Here is an 8,598-nt window from a genome sequence, read left to right on the forward strand (position 1 = left end):
GTCAACTTGCAGTACAAAGCTTTCCTTTTCTCAGAAACCCATTGTCATAGTACTGGCTTCCAGCACATTGGACAGTGAGCCCCTTTTGCAGGATAACACACATGGTCACCGTTCTCTCTCCCCTCTATTTCTTGCTGCCTCTATTAGTCACAGTCTTCTGACTGCTCTAACAACCCCCAAATGCCAGTGGTTTTCATCAATGAAGATTTATTTCTTCTTTGCATTACAATCCCAAGTGTGGGGGGCGGTGGCAAAACCTCTGCTTTATGTAGTCATTTGAAGACCCTGGTCTTTCCGCATTATGACCCCATAACACACAGCTGCTATGGCCACCCTGGAATCTGGAATCTTGCAGAAACTTCTACTGCCAGGCTCACATCATTTTTATTGGCCAGAGCCCAGTCACATGACCCCAACTTAACTGCAAGGGATGCTGGGCAATATAGTCCAGTAGTGTGGCTAGCAGGAAAATTAAAGGGGTTTGGTGAATCCATTGCTCCTGCCATCACCCAGATTAAAGACCTGCCCTCTTATCCAGTAATTATTATACTCCCTTTTCTCAATTAAGTGTCTTCATCCATGGATTGTTCATTTTATGGGTAGATATGACTCCTTAGAGTAAGGGTCAGTGGCCCATGGCCTGTGAGCCAACCCCAAGCAGCTGCCTGTTTTACTTATGTCCAGCCGTCAGGGATTGAGTGGGCAAGCACTGTGGGCTGCAGATACCAAGCTCCACCCTGATTCCCCCTCCACTCTCAGAGGCTCCATCCAGCTGGCAGGCTCACAGCACTGCAGCCCAGCATCTGAAGTGGTGAGTAACATGGAAATAGCAGATGGGGTGGAGAAACCAGGAGTTTCCTTTCTTGTTACTTATGTTATATTCTCAGTTTTGCCTCTTCTTCCACAAAGTCTAAAATATGCACTATCTGGTCCTGTATGGGAAAGTGTTTCTGCACCTCTGTCCTACAGACAATTCCCACCTTTGGAAATTGGAAACTCTTACCTTTATTTTGTTGACCCATTTCCCACCTCGAAGTTTGTCCTGGGGTAAAGTGTGGGAATGTCAGAGGCTTCTGCAGAAATCTCTAGTCCACTTTTTTTTTTTTTTTTTTTTTTTTGAGATGGAATCTCACTCTGTCACCCAGGCTGGAGTGCACTGGCACGATCTCGGCTCACTGCAAACTATGCCTCCCAGGTTCGCGCCAGTCTCCTGCTTCAGCTTCAGCCTCCTGAGTAGCTGGGACTACAGGCCACAACACCCAGCTAATTTTTTTTTTTTTTTTGTATTTTTAGTAGAGACGGGGTTTCACTGTGTTAGCCAGAATGGTCTCAATCTCCTGACCTCGTGATCCGCCTGCCTTGGCCTCCCAAAGTGCTGGGATTACATGTGTGAGCCACTGCGCCTGGCCCCCTAGTCCACTTTTACTGACAAATCAAATGAATACTTTCAGTCCTGTTTGGGCACGGGTGGTAACTGCCTGATTGAAACTGGACTTCTATTAATCCAGGCTCTCTGGGACAAAAAATATCATATAATTGATGCAATTAATTTTAATTTCATTCCACACACACATATAGTCATCTCATTACCAGAATAAATACTATTCATTCAAAGCATTCAGGAGTAGAAAAGGAGAAACACCCACAGCAAAATTTACATGGTTTAATTTAAATTTACATAAAGACGAATTAGTTTCTCACATTTCTTAATGGTTGGAACAAAAAGAGGGAAGAAGGGGCAAAAAATTAATTGCTTCAGTTAATGTGTGAATAGTTGGTGTTTCATTTCAGAATGACTTGTACACATTTGGGGGATGGTGAAAAATGGTAATATTTAAAAAATTGAAAAGGGAACCTTATCTTCATCCACACATTTGGAAATGCAGACTCCAGTTACTATTCTCATAATTATCACCAATATTTAGTGTGTATTGGATCCCAGTGATGGGACAGGCAAAAGAAAGAAGTTGCTCTTAGAATAGTAACTACATGAAGTTTGGTATTTTACTGAGCCAAGTGAGTCTGAAGATGTATATATCTAGTTTCCCACTATAAGCTATATATATTTTCCAACCTGCAACAGGAAGGCTGAGTTGAAGGGTGTTTTGCAAATCAGATCAGGATAGAATCAACCCCAGTGCATGGTTGTTAGTTCATTTTCCTCCGTCTCTCCTTTCTGTCCCTATTTTCTTTTTTCTTTTAAAGCAATTTAAAACACAGGTAGCCATGGGTTTGGTTGATCCTGCTCCTTCGTTTATGGTCCTATCATGACTGTTCCTGCCAGGCCCTCTCATTTTATTCCCCTCTCTCCTCTACCATCACCCCTTCCTTGTGGAGGTGCCCATGTGCTTGACGTATGCCCTTGTGTGGTATCTTTGAATCTTTGCATAGTGTATAATTACAGGTTGTGTATGCATGTGTTTTAAATTCACAAATATTGCACTGCCGTCTAGATCTATATTCCCCTTAGTATTATATTTTGAAGATCCTCTGTGCTTCTCTTGGCAGCTCTGGTTTATTTTTCCTGTGGTTTCCATGAATGAGCTTCTGTTTCCTGCTCCTCTCTCTTTCCACCCACCCTCCCAGAGTGGTCCGTGTCCCAGTAGCAGCTCATTTCACTTTGTTAGTTTGAGTTGTTGCCTTGAAGGGTGGCTTCAGTGCATGGAGAAGACTATCTGTGGCTCCTTGCCTTTTAAATTACTAATCAAAATATTCAAGTAAATAAAATGCCAAACTTAAACGATTTTCCATAAGTCATTATGTCCAACTTACAAGTCTTAATATTTTATTTGCAAATCTGTTTGAATATTTATAAGATAATTTTGAAAGCCTTAACTAAATTTCTTTAAATATTTTAAACTGCATTTGTAAATTGAATATATCCACTATCTTGTTAAGGAATTCATATGCTATTTAATAAGCAAAACTATCTTAAGTATTTAAACAAGCCCAGAAATATCATAAGTAAATGTTATTTTTACATTCTATTATTGTTTTTGTATTTAATTTCTTATAGTTTTCAACTTAAAGACAAAAGTCAAAAATTGATTTCTAAATTGCATTTTAACTGGAAAAGAAAGATGAATCTGTAACCTAATAACACAAATTGTCTTAACAATTACAAATGTTTTAAGTACAAAAAAGTTCCCCAATTATTCCTTACCTTAGCAAATAAATACAGTATACAGATTTGATATCATTCGTTATGTGTTTTGTTGATTCTAAATTTTCCTGAGCTTAAAGAGATACTAAGGAAATCATTTTAACATTTCCAGAAAATTGGAATTACTATCCCAGGCAAATTGGAATTTATTCTTCAAAAATTGTTGAAGTTACCTCCTCAGTGCGATTCAGTTAGCTAAAGATTAGAGCTTTTCAGCTGGGAGCAGCTCTGGGGCAGCAGATGCACTGAGTGATTTTTCTCACCCCATGGACTGCCTTGTTCGGCCTTTTCGAGTGTTTTATTTGTTCCTGTTTCAAAGCTCAATAACCTTACAGCCTAACACCTTGGATTCCCGTCTCACATTGCCCAGTTCTGATTGGAGTCAGACTTCCTGCTCAGTTGCTTTAGCTCTTGGTGAGACTGATGTATTAGCTACTGATTTTGTTCTGCACATTATCCATATTCTTCCTTCCTGGCAGGGCCACTTCCAGACATTATGAGATACACACACATTGGCATTCTGCACACTTCTTGTGTTTCTGTCTGGCTCTTTTGTTTTAGGGACTAATACCATCAAGGACACACACCTTCCAGTATTCCTGCCTTAACGCTCAATCAATTGAATTGGCTCTGCTGAGGTCACACTACTCCACGTTTACTGACAAATCAAATAAATATTTTCAGTCCTGTTTGGGCACTGTTGATAATTGCCTGATTGAAACTGGACTTCTATTAATCCAGGCTCTCTGGGACAAAAAAATATCATACAATTGATGCAATTAATTTTAATTTCATTGCACACACATACAGTCATATCATTACCAGAATAAAAAACAGTCATTCAGTGAATTCAGGAGTAGAAAAGGAGAAACACAACAAAATTTACGTGGTTTTGTTTAAATATACATAAAGACTTAGAAAAAACTTTTAGGCCTTTGAACATTCAGTACCAAATTCAGTTCCACATTCTTTAAATTTCCTTAGAGAAATTAAATGACATTTTAAAATGGCTGTTCTTGTCTTATTACTTAATAAACCCTAAATAATAGACAGAACACATAAAATGTCAGTTATTATAAAACATTACTATAGTTCAATTCCAACATATTCTAAAACATCATACAATTGATACCATTAATTTTGTCACACATACATATGTCCATGTGATTAACAGAATAAGTAAAATTCTCTCTCTCCTTCTCTCTCTCTCTCTCTCTCTCACACACACACACACACACATTCAGAGAGGGAGACACACACAAATGCCACACACTTATTCCAATAAAAATATCTTATTATAGTCTCCCTTTTGAATCCTTTTTTCCTTTGAATATAATTAACTCACCACCTTTCATTAACTCAACTTATTTCAATAATCCATTGCTGTGAGTTTTGTTTTTAAAGCTTTGAACAACTGGGCTCATAAAAGCCTTTTATTAAATTTCTCTGCCTCTTTAGCATTCCTTTTGATATTTAAAATGTATTCTTGCTTTCCAACAACATCAGCAAGTTGCTGCCACCTTCTGAATTTATTTTTGCCCCAAGGCTTGGAACCAGCCACTCTCCAGTGAGTCCTGGATTCTTCCAGCTGAGTTAGTTTTAGAGACCAGGATCTCGGGATCCTGGTTGTCCAATGGGCTGCTATTATTCTTTAGCAACATTTAGATACTGATTTTGGTTAAAGGTTGACCTTGATAATTCAGATTTAAGATAGTAGATTTATACCCAACTCTTCTTTATTTCTTGCGGTTTTCTCAGCCACCAGACCTCTCTCTGACTTCAGCTATCATCCTCTTACTCCCGCATGGTTCCCTGGCCTCTGCCTGCCTTCTGCATGAGCCTGTTCCCTGAGGGCTGGCTTGTTTTTTGGTTGATTAGTTGGTTGGCTGTTTTTTGTGTCAGCCAACTGGTCTTCTCAATCCACACACTCTCCTTTGATATCTCACCCACTTTTATAATTTTTTGTTTGTTTGTTCCAGGTACTGTCCCTAGGCTGATGAGTGCCACATCTTTACCAGGGCCAAAATTTTCCTCTGAGATTCAGATGTGTGTCACCAACTAGAAAGCAGGCTTGGAGTTTAAAAATAAATTTTTCAGTAAGTTGAGATGTTTTGCTTCACATAGACAAATTATCACTTTGACAGAAATCTTTTGCTTACTCAAACTTTTGTATTGCTAGAAAAAGAGATTTTTTAAAAATCCCAGTAAAGTCAAGAAGAAAAAAAAGAAGGAAGGAAGGAAGGAAGGAGGGAAGCGTTTAGTAGGATGACCCACTAAAACACCATTTCAATACCCTTTCCAATGAGAAAAGTCGACACTGAAATTGTAATATTTGGTTACAGAGGAAGCCACAGATCCAAATTCAAACTTAATGATAAAGTGCTTTTTGGGCAAACTACTTAAACTCTCTAATCTTCAGTTTTCTTTCCTATAAAGTGATGATGCTAACATATGTGAAGTTATAAAACAAATACGAATAAACCTAACAAGACACCTGTCCCTTAGAAAGCATGCAACCCACCTTTGTTAAGGTAATCAGGGAATGAATTCATTGTTGACATACACCTAGGAAGTGGGTGCTATTGGACTAAAGACCCTCTTTATAACTGTATGTTTCTCTGATGAGTTTAAAGCCTTAAATGGCCATTAAGAAAGATTGGTGATGAGATGTAATTAAATGTGAATGGCATTTTTGATAGTCCAAAATGTAAAGGCTGCATTACTTATGATTCGCTCAAAACAGTACATTTAATCAGTGTACTTTAACCCCTAAAATATTATAAATGCAAAAATATTTCTTTTATATGTGCTGACAAGGCTAAATATTAGAAAAATGGTTTTTAAAATCAGAGTTTACCCACACAATTAGTTTTTATTTTTATTTTTCATGATCACACAAATAATAGTATGGGTACTACTAGGTGATTAAAACTAGAATATCTCCGTAATTAGACCCATTGTTCTGCCTTTCCACTGCTTTCCAGACCTTTAAAGGTACAGTTCTAGGAAAAATAGTAGGAAGAGTTAATTTTTCCAGTGAGTAGTGAATATATGAAAACACATTGTCTTTAAAGTTTGTACTGCTAAGGTTTGAATTTAGCAAAATAGGGATTTAGATAAATGAATGAGGATATGCAAGGCAATGTCCTTAAGTGCATTTCAGAAAACATTTGAGAAGTTTGTTTCAAGAATGTTCTACTGGCGAGTCCTCAGCTTCTTGCTGTGACTGCAGTCTAAGGCTGTGCTAGACACCCTCAACATGTCGAGATCCATGGAACATGTGATCTTCATGGAATAATAGAAGTGAATGTCAGATTTAAACTTTAATCAATAGCCAGTATCGATCCTCATGGATATTTCTGAGAAGAGAAAATTTCTACTTTCTCTATGAGGGTAGTAAAAAGTCACCTTTTTCTGAATGAGAAAAAATAAATTCCCAGTGGGCTTTGTATTTTCAGTGGGGGGGCTTCTATGTGCCTCTTTCTGCTTGCTTTGACTTTGGCCATGTGGAAGAGAGATGAGGCAGCACTTCCAGGAGATCCTTCAGTCAACCTATGGTAATGTCTCAGCTAAATGTGAAGCATTGCACCAGGGAGGGGTACCCCAAAAGCTCAGAGAGGGGCAGATGATACAAACACCTGTGTCTCTGGGGGAAAGGTAAGGCAGGCAAATGTGAGCAGAGATTCTGGGTAGTACACCCCTGAGAGGCTTTCAATATTAAAACAAATAAATAACAAAAAGGATAAAATATATATTTTCTACCTTTAAAACCATAATAGAAAATGAAATTGAGAATTAGTAAAAAAAAGTACCAAACCTGACAAGGTTTTATTTTTATTGCTTTTCCCTTTTTGGAAAGCTTTCTCTGAACATAATATTGAACTTAAGGCTTAGCACTGTTAAGTTCATTTTTTTAAATGATAATTCTATCACCTAAAATATTGAAAAGTAGAAAGACCTGGAAAAAAAAAACTACATATAATGAGCACAAAATCTGGAGTGTGAGGGTCTCCTGTGTTGATTTAAGATTTGTTTCATAAAGAGTTGTTTAATGAGGCTAATCCCTCACCAGGGTCTTGGGCAAATTAAATAAGTTATCTGTGATGAAGTAAACATGGATATCTCTCAGTTAATATTGCTATTATTGACACTGAGAAAAATGCTAACACTGGGGGCAGACGGCTGTTGATTCTGGCTCTGCCACTAAGGCTTTGTCATCAGTTACAGCACACTGTCGTGTCATTTCCTCTTCTCCCAGCAATGAGCCATCCATTGCTTGGTTAAAGTCCAAGAGTAAATACAGATAAAACCAAGCTAATCTGTTGTTGTATAACTACAAAATTAAATGAATTAAAGAGAAGCTCAAGCAATATGTGTAAACTTATCTTTTTTTATTTCTTTTTGAGATGGAGTCTCACTCTGTTGCCTAGGCTGGAGTGCAGTGGCGCTATCTCAGCTCATTGCAACCTCTGCCTCTGGGTTCAAGCAATTCTCTGCTTCAGCCTGCCGAGTAGCTGGGATTACAGGCACCCTCCACCATGCCCAGCTAATTTTTTTGTATTTTTAGTAGATAATGAGGTTTCACCATCTTGGCCAGGCTGTGTAAACTTATCTTACTCTTCCCCAGTATCTGTCTATGCTCCTGGGATCTCAAAACCTAGACTAAGTTTAGTCTAAATAAACATACCTTCTCTCTTGACTGGTGTACACAGAGCCTCTTGTACAGTTGTTCCATGCAGGGTTAATAAGTGAATAACTTAAATATCTTTAATAAAAGTACTAGCTGATTTTTATTGAGCACTTAGCATATGTCAGACACTGTTCTGCTATTGAGCAAAGATTGTCTCATTGCATTAGCACAAGAATTTTGGAGACTGTAACAAAGTAGGCTCTATTCGGGCTATATACGGTAGCTACTGAGCATACTAATACATAATAAATTAACAAGAGGTTATGAAGCATTATCATATGCACTTTGTCTTTTACAGATTCTTAATACTTGAATTATAAAGAGAATGGTCATTAAACAGAAACTGCTGCTAAAAGTAACAAGCAACTTAGCCATACATATTAGGAGCAAAGATTATAATTTTGCAGCATATTTTCATATCCAGGCAAATCTGAGATAGAAGGAAAAACGAATGGCTTGGAGTAAAACAAAATCCTTACAACATGTAAGCCTCTGACCTCAGATAGAACTTCAGTATGAACCAGCTGCAGAACAGCATCTTGGGGCCAGTGGGTTGGGGAGGTTCACTGTTGATTTGCTATTATTCTGTGAGTTGGGATGGATTCACACTTGTGCCTCATAAGGCAGGAACTGACTCACTAAAATAAAATAAAATAAAATAAAATAAAATGAAATAAAATAAAATAAAATAAAATAAAATATAAGCCAGTTCGTATCCTTGTAAAATGAGAGTAAGCATACCCAA

General features: G+C 37.7%; 1 long non-coding RNA gene across 1 annotated transcript; it reads left to right on the forward strand.

The window, feature by feature from the left end:
- Positions 1 to 428: 428 nt before the first annotated feature.
- Positions 429 to 8,334, forward strand: LOC105740379. Its single transcript, XR_001116409.2, has 5 exons — positions 429 to 537; positions 685 to 811; positions 5,143 to 5,259; positions 6,622 to 6,720; positions 8,152 to 8,334. It is a non-coding gene; the product is annotated as an uncharacterized LOC105740379 (long non-coding RNA).
- Positions 8,335 to 8,598: the final 264 nt, after the last annotated feature.

Source organism: Nomascus leucogenys, chromosome 10 (genome assembly GCF_006542625.1).
Source record: "Nomascus leucogenys isolate Asia chromosome 10, Asia_NLE_v1, whole genome shotgun sequence".
NCBI classification, from domain to species: Eukaryota; Metazoa; Chordata; class Mammalia; order Primates; family Hylobatidae; genus Nomascus; species Nomascus leucogenys.